Below are 14,627 nucleotides of genomic sequence, written 5' to 3' on the forward strand. Positions count from 1 at the left end.
TACAGTTGATCTAAATGCAAAGAAACATATCAAACAATAAAAGAAAAAAAAAAAAAAGCAACAGCAACAACACAGGAGTTAAAAAACCAGAGTTTTTACTTAAGAGAAAAGCTGACCTTGTAACTGTTTTTTCCCTGCTGAAATGTTTTTACTAGCTAAGACAACTGCCATGGTTTCCCCTTAATAAAATAAAAAAAATTTAAAAAAAAAGAGAGCCTGAGAATAACAGCCAAATTCAGAGGTAAGGGAGAAGTCATTATAAAACAGGCTTATAAAGTATACCCATATATATGTACATGGCTTTGATTGCAAAGTTAAGCATTTCAAACAATATCCAAAAGTTGCTAAATAAAGTCAACCCAAATCATAACTAAGCCAAGTAGTCCCTATACTTAATTTTACATGCAAGTCAGTCACAGGTTAACACACAAGGTTTTGAATATTTAAGTGTATTTTGCCATGAAGTAGCTTACAGGACTTTGTTGTCTCCAGTAAGAGACACTGAAGTTCCATTCTGAAAGTCAGGTCTAAATTTTTAGGTTTTCTGCTGCATCGTACACGTCATGTATTACATACACGGACATCACCATGCTAACACAGATCTTAGGATTATTTCCTGAGCCAGTACACAGCAGAATTTCCTTGGCACAATTTGAAAAGCTAGTTAGCATGCTGTTACAGGGAATGTCAAAAGAGTCCATCAACTTTTGAATGATTTCTACAATAAACTACTGGGACAAAACCAAAAAGACTTGCTGCAGGAAGCCCAACCACTAGAGGTGGCCATTTTGGAAAAAATAGGGGAAAAAAAAAAAAAAAAGAAAACACCTAAACCCCAGGATTTGTCTACCTCAAAGTGTCTTGAAACATATCTATCTCCACTATTTATAAGTTTGTCTTAACATGCTCAATTTGTTCTGCAACAAGTATATCAATATGTATATAATGTGTGTGTGTATATATATGTACACACAGAGGCATAAAATCTTCTTCATTCAGACTTTCATCATTTACATATAACCAATAAAGAAAAAAAGGTATTTGGTACTACTAGTCAAATGCTTTCTGATTATATTTGAAACTAGGTTTTTAAACACTCTACTCCAGCAGCATGGTGTACATCAAGCAAAATCCTATAGGAGGCAACCTGACTGAGAGCTCTTTCCTCATTTTAGACTCTGCTCTCATATAAATAAAAATAACTGAGTATCAATATTCTAGCTATTTCTCTAATATAGAACAACAGTGTCAACTTCCTTAATACAGGTACCATTGTGTGCTGGTAAAGTTTTGCATTAGTGGACTTATTTCCCACATTTATTTTCAGCAGGGGAAAAAAAAAAATCTATTATTTTAACAAGATTTATGTTATTGTCATTAAGCTGTCACCAGTATCTTAGAAAAACATGGCTATGTATGACCTAGATCACAGAAACATAGAAAAACCTAGGTTAGAAGGTATCTCTGGAGATCATCTGGTCTAACTGTTCTTGAAAGCAGGGCTTTAAAATAGATTTTCCAAGGTCCCATCAGGTCAAACCTTGACTATTTCCAGCAAGGAAGACTCCACCACTTCTCTAGGCAACATATTCCAAGGTTTAATAGTTCTCAAGGGAAAGATTTTTTCCCCCCTTATATCCAGGCATCTAATTAAAAAAAACCCAAACCAACAACAAAAAACCACACCACAACAAAAAAACCCAAACCACAAACAAACAAAACACAAAACCCCTCCAAATAAATGAAGGAATAAACAGGTAGTTTAGTATACTAACAATTTCATAATTTCATCCTCAAATTTCAACACACTAACCTAAGGTATCACATTGTCCGATAATGTAGTCTAAGTATGAAGTGAAGACTGACATCTCTGTATTACAGAAATTATCCAACACTGGACAACTCTCATGTCTTAACACTAGCAATGCAGCAGGAACCGACAGGCATTAGAAGTTAATGTCTGCAGAATATTTATTTCAAGTAACTATAGTTTATGATATATGTAACTGTTCAAGTTATTTATTTATTATTGAATAATTTGGTAATATATCAGTGATTCCTTTTGGTGGCTATCATTCACTGTCCTCCTGAGTCAGAGGCATGCCAGGATACCTCTGATCATGTATGTACTACTACTCTTATCCCTTAAGATCCTAGGCTGTCACCTCTCCAAGCCTGAGCTCTTCCTCTCTTCTGCTCCCAGATCCCAAGCCTTCGAGGTCCCACATATGCTTCATAACACCAGTCCCCTCTCTCGTCTTTCCCAGCCATTAGTTGGAGGATGTAGAGTGAAGCAACATAGGTAGTGGTTGAACCCAAGTCAAGCACCTGCTCACTCATTACCCTGTGGGCAAAACAATATATACACCTGCTGAGCCTCACACTGAAGCCCTATCCTTAGGGCAGGCACTAACCTTTTTATATAGTTTACAGCTTAATATCTTCAAGACTTCTCAATATTTTTTTTTTAATAAAGTGTGTTGAAACTAACCAGAGTAGAACATTACTGGAGTAGTGATGGTCAACCATCCTTTAGAAAACAACATAGACTCAGGAGCTGAACATTCATTTGATCCAACACTCTTTTAGGTCACCTGACAGGACATCAAAGCTAAAAGTACTGAAGAAACAGAAACTTTCACCTTGCTTACTTATCACACATCAACTGCCAAAAGGGATCTCAACAGATGGAAAGGAAGGAGACTAATAAAGCCAGGCTTGTCACGCTGTCTGACCTTTTCTGCTGGCAAGAGGCACATTCACCATTCGCCTTGAAGCTGCCATCTAATCAGTCCAGTAAAACAGGCTTTTTTTATTACCCGTGTTAAGAGTTCAACTTTGCCTTATAACGTACAGCAAATGGTTGTAAAGCCAGTTTTTCTCCTCACTGCCAGAAAGAAAAGCAAACAAGCTTCAATGAACAACGCAAGCCACCTCTAACCAAGAAAAGGCCATCACACAATTCTGGGTCCATGTACCTGGCAGCTGAGGAACATCGATAGGCACAGGACTGACCCAGTGCTGCAACCATCCACGCAACCAAGGTGACACTTAGGGGAACGCTTTCTTCAGAGTGCCTATAAAATTTGGCCTACAATCCACTTCTGTAGAGAAAGTTGTAAGGACAAGCATGTTATCTTGGGCTTAGAAGTAATTTTACTTTTAATTAAGTAGTGGAGGGGATGACACCAAGTTTGGCCTTTCAGTTAATGTTTTCTGTTTACAAATGTTTGGGGGATGGGAGGCAGAGGGAAAAACAGGAGACAAAAAAGCTACTTTTGCCTTTAGTAAATGAGGTGATAAAAAAAGCTACAGTGTCAGGCACTTGGCAGACTAAGCAACATGCAGATTTATTTTCTTCATACTAGCTTAACACAGCTTGTATTTGTCTTTGGCTCCTTGCTTTGACATCCAAAAGAGAAATTTTAAACCAGTTCTCTTATACTGGGAAAGATTTACTTCCCAGGTAATTAGAAAAAAACAAACACAGATGACCCTAGCACACAACATGACACTACTCCAAGTCAGTCAAACATAGCACGCACTGGTTAACGAGTAACAGAGTTTGTAACTGATAATAGTAACAAAATCTCTTGCTCTTGAGAGTACCCAATGACAGAGCTAACTTTAGACCCCAGTACGTCAGATTCTAGGGGCTCACTTGTTAAGACCACAGTTCAGATCATTAATCTCAGCAGATGCTATTGGAAAAGTTCATTATCCATCAAAACTCCTTGTAATAAAGGGTCAGAGTCCTCCTTCACAACCTAAGGAAAATGGGTAATACATTGTAAGTAAGCTTGATTTCCTACATATAAAAATCGCAACTCTCCTACAATCATTTTGCTCCAAGAGGATGTGTTTTTTTGAAGAAACATTATTTATATCATGTTTCCAGAATCAAAAATTCAACACAAATAACAGCAAGTTATTCTAGTGATGAATTACCTTTGTTACTAGGTCTATTCTGAATATACCCAGCTTCATATTCCACTGAATCACGGTGTTTGATTACCACAAAACCTACAATTGCTCACAAGTCAGGTATATCTGTTTAGAAACCAACTATAGTTAGGTAAGTGGCACCTACTGTAAAACCAAATGTACCACTATCTCAGGATGTGAAGCCTATATACTCAGGTCAACATAAATTAACATGTAACAAAGAGGGTTTACCAATTTGCCACAGATTTTAAACAACTCTGTAATTGTGTTCTTCTATTCATATTGATAAGGAGAAATAACTAATTTTACATTACAGAACAGAGTTAACTGTAGTACTTCCATCGCATCAAAATACAAGAATTTCACAATTAATAAAAGCAAAAAAAAAAAAAAAATCCCCCAACGAGAGAGGCAGGAATGTGTTACAGCAGCCAGGCCACAGTGAAAACCTGGAGCAGGCCTTCCAGTGGTTTTGCTCTACACTTGGGTAACAAAACAAGTAATCCTTGGAAAGAGGAAAACTTCTTCCTAGAATGCTCGGTGAAACACCTGGAAGAAGAGAAAAAACAAAGAGTCTCCCATCTTTACCTAAGGAGTTAGAAATTAAGTGTGTAAATTCACCTTCATGTTATGTAATATATTGATAAGGAATTAAATCTCTAAGGAAATAGGGAGAAAAAAGTATTCAAAGCACTGTATTTGTGCTTGAGCATTTACCAAACATGTGAAGCTGGTGTCAAAAGGGTAGTATCACAACACATAGCCCTCTCTTACTATCAAGCGTACAAATAGTTTCACCACAACAAGATGTCAAAGGTGCTATACCGAATGCAACTGTGTGTTTGTAAATAGCTGGGGGGGGGGGGGGGGGGGGGAGGTCGTCGTGGTGGTGAATTATTGTATAATAATGTACCAGAAAAGCACATGCTATTAATAAAAGTTAGCTGTTACCATTACGCTGGCAGATAGGCATTTGTTTCACACTTTGAAGAAACGTGATGTTGCAAGCCTATGCATTCAGCTACAAGAAAAGTATGATGCTCCCTATTCATTCCAGGGAGACACTACCTGATACACACAGCGCGCTGGCTAGAAGCAGAATGCTGTTAGTCAGTTAAGTGCGTCTTAATTGAATAGTAACAGCACACTCACATGTTCCATCAGTTATTTGGTACCTTTGGTCAAAGGTACCACATATCAGGACAGAATGAATGAAAAGTTTAAATATTTATCTGAAAAATAATAAAGTCACATCTGTTCAGAAAAGGCGTGAGACAAAAGAAAACACAACCTTTCCCATTATTAAACACTGAATCACTTCCTAGTTACCAAAAAACCACTGCGTTCCCCTTAATCCTGGAGCCTTATCAGCTCCCAGGTGCCAAACCACCAGCTTCCTTCAGATAGGTATCTTTTTCTCCAGGTGTGCATTTTCAATATGAATAGGAAACATATATAACCAAAACTGGAGAATAAATTTAAAATCTACTGAATTTAATGAACAGAAAGCTACAATTAAGACAGCTGCTTTACTACAAAACGATTGCTGGGGAGTGCTGAAATCTGTCAGGGATTTTTGGTCTCTTGCCACAGCAGTAGCGCACCCTGACTGGCGCGGTCCCACAGACTTTCCCTCAGCTTATGAAATTTTCTGGCAACTACTTCAAAGAACTGTGTTGCTAAAGTCAAACAACAAATCTGAAAGCAAGAAGAATCAGTTGCTGAAGGTTTTCTCGTTTTTAATAAAAAAAAGCTCCACCATGGATGCAAATATAAAAAACCACTTGTGTGCAGTCTTATTAAAAGCTACTGTTAATTTAATATACATGGAGTACAGTATCACAGTATTTTCACAGATGAAGAGTTGCCCAATATTTGTAAATCTGAATTTTCTCAGTGACACCTCAAATTGCTTATTACTTTCGGTGTAAAATGGAAAGTATTGATCCCCTCCCCAAAATTGTTCCCTACAATTATATATTGTAAAAATAAATATTTGTGATTATATCACTGGCTTTCAGAATCGTAACAAACAGCCACCAAATGCTGCATACCTCAATGACCAGCCTAAGCTGTGTTGTTCTACTATTTTTTAAAGTTATTTTATTAAATACATGGACAGTTTAAATTCTTAACTAGGTATTCAAACTCACACATGACTAAATTCTTAGCAACATTTTCAGATGGCATGCAAACCAAATTATATTTACAGAAACATGTTTTGAGAAGGAAAAAGGTTTATGATCCTTAATAAAATAGTATCTTTCTGTAAAAAGATTCCCAAAAGACATGATCTCTTTTCAAACTAATCCTGAATAGAATAACGTACAAGATTATTTTGAGAGTGGATTATGCTCTACCCAAACTAAAGTTCACCAATGAGTTTCCATCAAGCGAAATCTGTGACACTATTTTTACCAGGCATCTGAGAAAGCCATAGCTGGAGGTGGCAATGGGCAGGACAGAGACTGAAATTGCAACCAGGCTTTATATATCATTCACGTTAGCAGAAGGACGGTTCTAATAAACAATTACCTCAATTGATAAATTAATTGAGAGAATCAAGATTTAAAACCACCGAGTTAGGAATATGCAAGGGTGGAAATTTTAATCAAACAACAGGAGTCTAGAGAGCGCCATGTGAAAGAGTGAACTATCAGAGTTCAAGAACTTGATCTCCTTAAAGCCTCCTGATAATTAACATAATCCATTGACATACTGGACCCAAAAATAAGAAGCCAGGGACATGATAAAAGCTTGAACTATACCATAACTATGGAGTTAATCCACACTGTAGGCCAGGATGTTAGCCAAAATTTTTTAAACTAGTTTCCAAAGTGCTTTAATAAATCTTCACTTTTATATATATATATATATATATACATGGCTAGAAGCATGTGCAAAAACTAGAAACTGTCCCATCCCATAACAACCACTGAAAGGCAATCAGGACAACTTGTGCTCACTAGGTTGCTCAAAGACACCTTTCTTTCCTATAGTAAACATGGACTAACACATTCTGAAATAACAACATGAAGATAAGGCAAGCTGTACTTTAGCATGTGCTAGCTGATCTTCAACTTGACCAAAGTACAGCCTGCTTTATCTACAGACTAGAGATTGTTAACATGTTATTTAGAACATTAGCAACACATTCAAGAAGTTACCCTCTTCCAGACAAACCACTAGTATTGAAGCAACCACAGCAATCAAAAAGTATTTGCATGCACTTAACTTCAGGGACATGCCCAAGTTTGCCTACAACCAAAAGCTGTGCCTCTACCTGTACCATTAGAGTTCAAGAAGTGCAGTCCTTTCCTGTTTATGCAAGAACATGAAAAAAACAGAAAATTGCCAAAATTATGAAAATCATTTGATACTGATATAGATATAGAAATAGAAGCCAACTGCACATACATCCAATACTTGGGATAAAAATATGAAGCTTTAGAAGAAACCATCAAAACGCAGTGAAAGAGCAGAGATCAGACCTCTGCATACTCGGGGCCGATCCCTGTGAGATGCCCCATGTTGAACAACAGGATCCATATTCACACAGCTGTAGGCAAAAGAACACAACACCACCACTACAGTACAAAACCCCACGCATATACAAGTCACAGCTCAGGCGCCCAGCTTTGATTCATAAAATGTGTCATTCCACAGAGCGTAACCATATCACATAACTTGCTAGGGAAATAGCCATAGTTATTCATCACAGTTTGGTGTTATGAACCGCCTGCTTTCTGTAACACTACGCACACCACATCAGAATCTGTCTGGGGATGGAGGGAGAGGACAGTGAGAAATCAATGAACAAGACATCAAATCGTAACTACTTCGGTACTTTAAAGCGCAAACAAAACAGCATTTGACTTAGTACTGAAATACTTTACTGTTGATTTCAGTTGCTTAAAACTGTTCTTTTTCCAAAGGTTTGTTTTTTTTTTTAAATCTGGTTAATAGTGTAAATAATAAAGGACTTTGAAAAGGAGCTTTGTTTCTTGATGTACAAAAAATGAAAAGGAAGCTTTATTTTGTGCACGTTATGTTTTACTTGATATTTAAAACGTACCACTGAGGCATCCAGCCTTGGTTAGTACTACTGGCATCTGCCAAAATCACTAAAATTAGAGCTGCTACCAAACCATTGGAACTGCATTTCCCAGCTACAAAGGCTGAAGCATTTTATGATTTCACATGAATTTTATGATTTCACATGAATTTTATGATTTCTTCTCTTCAGAATATAAAAAATAAAAATGAAGCACACTTCAGTATTGTCCACCTTACTATTTCAGAAATGAAACCTTTTAGCTTGTTTGAAAGGTTATGTGAACTTAAAGGAAGAGTACGTAATTAGTTTCATATTACATTACAATAGAAGAGCAAAGTAGAGTTAGAATCACGTTCTGTACATCCACTTTTCTTCTTGCAGAGAGCTTAAAAATAGATTGATTTTGTTTTCACCTTGATTGATGAAAAACCTCTCGAACCCCTTGTAAAATTTTACTGCCCGCTATGATAACACACGTACAGGTTTGAATTAAGGACTGGCTTTTGCTCCCATTTTTCATGAATTTCCATGAGCAACATCACTAAATCTTAGCGGGGAAGTTCTAAAAAGAAAAACAAGATCCCTATGACTGGTAAGTTACTACCTTAATACTGCACAGTATTGATTAAGAGTAATTATCTAACCAGCTTCAGAGCACACAGAGAACTAGGTTGAATCACGAAGATAAAAGCTGGCTGTTGATGATAGAAGTAGATAGAAGATGATACATGATAGAAAGTAGGTGGCCGTGACAAGGCTTACTACATTATTTCTTGAAACATACTGAATTGGTCAGTATGAACCTATTGAATAGAAGCAAGCACGCGACATACTACTTTGGCTGTAGTTCTACTCTGTGATGCAAGGAAAAATATCTTTTTCTCTTTTGGAAAGCAACACTTTTCAAAAAGCCCCAAATTTCTTCTGCTAGAAAAGGTATTACGATCACTTAGCTTGAAGAGCTCCTCTGAATTTCAGATTCCAAAAAACACAGTTTCCCCAGCAGGGCTTTTAGTCATACTTCAAAGCTTGGGACACTCTCCCTCTTCCCAACATACGTTGCCATAAGTGCTTGCATGAAACCTAAACTTGCCAAGAGAGGTAACTGATTAAATTACAGCCAACGTGGCAGATTAATGTATGGCTGTACCATGTGCAAGCTTCACCGTTTCTTGTGATTTCAGTTTTGTCTGTAAAACTGCACTACTTCTCTACTGTTCTTTAAGCTTCACACAGAAGAGTGATTTGCAGAAGTTTAATAGGGGGAACCTAGCCACAGAAATCAATCAGATTAGCCCAATCCTAATGATCTTCATTTCAAACAGAGGCAATTAGGATAATGTGCTGGATTCAGACTAAGGGCCTACAGCCTGCAGAGATCCACCGCATCCCTCATGCAATGATATGCTCTCCTGTTAAACCAGTGGTGAGGATTCTCAGACAGAAGAACCACATTTAATAAAAGGACAGGTGTTGTTATTGGACAAAGACATATGCCGAGATGAGACAGCAAGGCCCCGTGAGAGGAGAAGGCCCTCAAACTGTGGAAGTGTGCCAGCCAAAGCTGGAGGAACGCTCAGAACAGTGAAAACATTTCTGCTTGTACCTTTTTCAACTTTTTTTCTGGAAACTGATTTTAAAATACCTCATGTCTTATTGAGGAGGGCCAGGCAGAGAATGTGTATTCCAAATGTATGCCCAGAGCCCAGATTTTGCTTAGACTTCTCAAACTTGGAAGCCAAGAGCACATGGGACTCGCCAGATGAATGACAGTACAGCAGTGCTTTGAGCACCTACAAGGTTTTGAAGTTTCTCTTGAATGTTCCTGGCCCAGCAGATGGGAACCCTTTGTTGCCATTACTCATCTGCAATGTTTAGAAATCCAAAACATAAAATCTAGCAGATAGGCACGACCAGACATCAGCATCATGGTGATTTCAGCACAGCTCAAGTGACTGAATTACATAAGGAAGCATCAGTGTTTTCCTTAGGGAGAAGGCTCTTCAAGAGTTTGAATGCAGTTTACCTACAGGAGTAATGTAAAAATTAAGACCAAAAAAGCTTTACAAAGCATGTGATTGGAGAATATCTTCTATATTATCTGATTTCCTAGCATTTCATGAACTATTTTCTGCAGAAGGATATGAAAGGAAGAAAGAAAAGGAATACAAAGTCCTATATAGGACACGTGACTAAGTTTCATATTACAATGCTAATAATAGAAATAAGAACTCATAGTAAGGTTCAGTACACACTGATACAAAGGCAATGGTATCTTAGGGTATGGGGAGATTAGAATAAATAATCTCAAGATAAGTCAGGATGGAACTTGCAGCACATCTGTTACTCCACTTCAACTGCCTCTGCACTTGCTCTTCCCCCTCAGTAAACACCCCGACAGAATAACTTACCTCCCATTAATTCACACTTGTCATGAGGTAAGACTGTACACACCCCTTCTGATTTCTAGGCCTTGATAACAAGAAAACACTATAGCTCATGAAAAGCATCTAACTCCAAAACAAAACTGTAGGCAATATTAACACTTCCACACAGCTTGGACTAAGTTGCCTAAACCCTGCCTTTCTTGTGGGCTTACGATACAACCCCAGCTCAGAATTACCTGTTGATTGATCTGGGTAGCTTCCTACTCAAGTGAAAGCCGTCCCATGTTCTAGCCCAAGGTATCTGATGGTCCCATCAGGGGGATTCTCACCACAAGCCAGACACCTGTAAGCTGGAAGCGCCAGTGCTCATCAACGTTGTGCCAAATCCCACTTGTTGACTGACCTCATGCGCTTACCACGGTAGAACAAAATATACATTGCACTGCTACACGTAGGTAGCCAGAAAATAAGAGAAACCAATGCTACAAACTAACACCAACTAATATGAGAAGGAATTAAAATAAGTAGTTTTGGCTTAGTATACTGAAAAATGTTGTTCTCTTGCTTTTCAACTTCAGTGCAAACTTTTCAGTAGATGACCGCATGTTGTTGCCTCTGACAGCAACCAATTCTCATCATTATGGTTATAAAGCTTATGGCATTGTTTCACATTCAAAAAAACATGCCACAAGGTTCCCACAAAACTTACAATGCACATTTACCATATTTAAAATAACATGGTTGGTAACAATGGTCCTCATCACCATTAAGTGTCAGTTTGCTTTTAACTGCTCAATTTGTAACAAACAATCTTATGTATGGATTCTGGCATGGCAAAAATTATTTGTGAACACACAAAGTGACAAAACAGAAAAACTGCTCACTGTACCTGCATTTAGTCCACCTTGGAGAATTTAACATTAATGGCTTCTGTATGCACCATTTTTAGTCTCGTGCCTATGTAAGGTTACTCTTCTAGTGTCTATGTAAAGCTATTATTTACCCATCAGTACAAAAAGTAGGTCACAGCTTAGAAATTTATAGAATCACAGAATCATTTAAGTTGGAAAAGACCCTTAGGATCATTGAGTCCAACCGTAAACCTAACACTGCCAAGTCCACCACTAAACCATGTCCCTAAGCACTACATCTACACGTCTTTCAAATACTCCCAGGGATGGTGACTCAGCCACGTCCCTGGGCAGCCTGTTCCAGTGCTTGACAATCCTTCTGGTGAAGAAATTTTTCCTAATATCCAATCTAAACCCGCCCTGGCATAACTTAAGGCTAATTCCTCTTGTCCTATGGCTTGTTACTTGGGAGAAGAGACCGACCCCCACCTCGCTACAACCTCCTTTCAGGTAGTTGTAGAGAGCAATAAGGTCTCCCCTGAGACAACTGTATGTGCAACTGTCTCTGTTATAATACTGACTATTAAAAAAAACTACCCAAGATCTTTAGAAATTAGTTGCTATTTTAGACCACTGGAGTGGATGAAAACAAGATCTATCACGTGACAAGTCATGAACATAAGCTAGTGTGGTTACTACCACACCAGCTTGTTCATTATCATCCTCTGCATTAAGCATATTACACCAATAATACAAATTGATAAATGAAGAAGCAATTATGGAGCTTTCTGGATATGCTATTAAATTACAAAGTTCACTTAACTATAGTCTTATTACAGTCTTAGTTTGTACTAAAAGTATTTTAGAGGTGTAGGGGTAAAAAGATAAGTATTGTACAGTACAACGTGTCACTGTAATATTACCCAAAATTTCTGTCCTGAAATCATGAACTAACTGTCCCACTCTTAGAATGTGCAAAAAAGGTGATAATGGACACAGAAGAAATGCTTATTAAATCAGAGAGAGAGATGACAAGTGTTAAGAGCTTTTCCAGGAATGTACTGCCAGCAATATTAGGTGTTTAATGAAACAAAATCAATCTTCTCAACACAAGTTGGTTCTTCAAATGAGCTGTTTTGTTAAGTGTACTTCAAAATATGTGGAATATTACATTTTTCTTATGAACTAAAAAAAAAAAAATATGTATTAGACATTTGTCACCAACCCATCAAGACATTTTTGCCACAAGACAGTGCCAGAGAATGTCAGCAGCATAAAAGTTTTGTATTTGTATTTCATTAGCAAGTTCTTCCAGATACTGTAATTAAGCAGACTTTTCTTCCCCACATTCCTGTTTGTTAACGGTTTCCTTCACGATCAAAACCACCCAGGTAATAAGGGCAACTTGTTTCTTCTACATATTAGTTTCAGATAAATTAAAAAAAAAAAAAAAGTGAAAGTGCAACTCCCCTCCAAAGCTAAGTAAGTATTCTACACATCTAAATTAATTTTTTATAAATAATTTTTTTATGCAATACTGTGCAAAATTAGTACTTCAATAATATTTCTACAAAAAAGAAAGGTTTTGGATGATCAAAGTAGCAGTACCAGTCTTTAATATTATCAAAGCACTAACTTGTTCTGATTTCTATCACATAGGTATTAAAGCAGGAGCAATTTGTAAGACAAGCTGTACAGCCATGAGGGAAGCAGCCATCCTAGCAGGGAAAACCAAAAAAAAACCCCTGTATCTTCGAAAGAGAGGAAAGCAGCGTGCAACAGAAGGAGAGGCTGACTAGTAATAATCTCAGTAAAGAGAGGAAATGAGAAATGCTTTAAGACTATCGGGAATTTTATATTAAAAGAAATACCACCTTTTACTGTCTTTGCATCTGTTTCACAACACCAATAAGGTAACGTGCTTTCACACTTCACATATATTTATATATGTGTTAGATATATTATAGGTATGGATATATTATGTATTGGAGATTATTATATCTCCACACTGTAAATCGGCACCCAAAACGCTGAAAGTAACCACTGCGGAGACCCGGCAGCCTTTGAGGTGAGGTAGCTCCTGATACAGTCCCACAGACTAGTTATCTCAGGGCTTGGAGTTGTGACCCCATGGCAGACCCGTGCCGGCCAGCCGTCCGTCCGTCCATGCGGGCAGGGGTACGGGGAGGGCCGCCCTGCGTCCGCAGCGCTCCTCTCCTAAACCCGCCTCAGGCACTCGGTGCCCAGACGGGCTCGAAAAAACTCATAGCCGCGGTGCTCCGCCAACGATTTGGGAGAAGAAAAGGTCGGATTAGGGAAGGAGCCAAACCAGCCCTATAAGACGAGTCAGCAAAGGCAAGCGCAGGAGCGAGCGGGGACGGGACCTTCCCCCGTTCCCCCCCCCGGGGACCCGACGGTGCTCACCTGCCGGGCCGCCGGGCCGCAGCGCCCTCACACCCCGCTGAAAACACAAGGCGCGGCGAGGAACAGAAGACGGAGGGACCCCGCCGAGCAGCGCCGCGCCCCGGGGCACCCCGAGCCGTCCGCTCCCCGCCGCCACGGCACGGCGGGCTGCAGGCTGACAGCCAGCCCGGCACCGCCGCTCACCTTCCCGTTTGCTTCCCCCCTCGTCCCCGCTCCAGCCCCGCCAGCCGCCGGGAGCTGCCCTCGCCCCCGCCGCCGTTCTCCCGCGGGGCCAGCGGCCAGCCCGACACCGGCGCGGGGCCAGCTGCCCGCCCGGGCACTCCGCCGGCCGGCCGAGGAGGAGGGAGGGAGGCGCGGGGGCGGCCCCGGCGGCACCGCCGCCCCCGCCTCCCGGAGGCGCCCCGGCGGCGCCAACTTTCCCCGCAGCCCGGCTTCCGCGCCCCGCGCCTCTCCCGCAACCGCCGCCCCGCCCGGTACCTGCCGCGCCGCCCCGCGCCGCGCCGCCGCCGCCGCCCCGTTCCCCCAGGGGGCGCGGAAGGCCGTTACGGCCGTTGCGGCCGCCGCCACCGCGCAGACCGAGGCGAGCAGGTGCGGAGCGCGAGACCACGCAACTGACCCCGCTCCCGCCACCGCCGGCTCCTGCGCCTGGGCTGGGCGGGAGGGGCGGGGCGGGGCGGGGAGGGAGGGGCGGCGAGGAGCGCGCCCGCCCCCTAGCGGAGGGCCCGGCCGGGACCGGCAGTCCCCCCCCACCGACCTCAACTCCCCGCTTCGGCTCCACTCGGATTCCTTCGGCACTTTCCGCCGCTTCCGGAAGGGGGAACGGGCGAGGCGGGGCGGGGGGGTGAGTGGGAGCGGAGTCACCCCGGGGGGGCTCCACCCCCCCTCACCGCCCCGCGGCGGGCGCGCATGCGCCCTGGCCGGGGCTGCCTGGCGGGCACCTGTCCCCGCACGGCAGGGCTGCCC

At 41.0% G+C, this 14,627-nt stretch overlaps 1 protein-coding gene across 2 annotated transcripts in view; it reads right to left on the bottom strand.

The window, feature by feature from the left end:
• Positions 1–14,273, bottom strand: part of PTPN3 (protein tyrosine phosphatase non-receptor type 3) — a 131,006-nt gene extending 116,733 nt beyond the window's left edge. For both annotated transcript variants that reach the window (XM_075494148.1, XM_075494147.1), the window contains exon 1: positions 14,142–14,273. The gene's annotated coding sequence lies outside the window, so the exon portion shown is untranslated. The remainder of the gene's footprint in view (positions 1–14,141) is intronic.
• Between the last annotated feature and the right edge of the window lie 354 nt (positions 14,274–14,627).

This window comes from Mycteria americana, chromosome 2 (genome assembly GCF_035582795.1).
Source record: "Mycteria americana isolate JAX WOST 10 ecotype Jacksonville Zoo and Gardens chromosome 2, USCA_MyAme_1.0, whole genome shotgun sequence".
Classification (NCBI taxonomy): Eukaryota; Metazoa; Chordata; class Aves; order Ciconiiformes; family Ciconiidae; genus Mycteria; species Mycteria americana.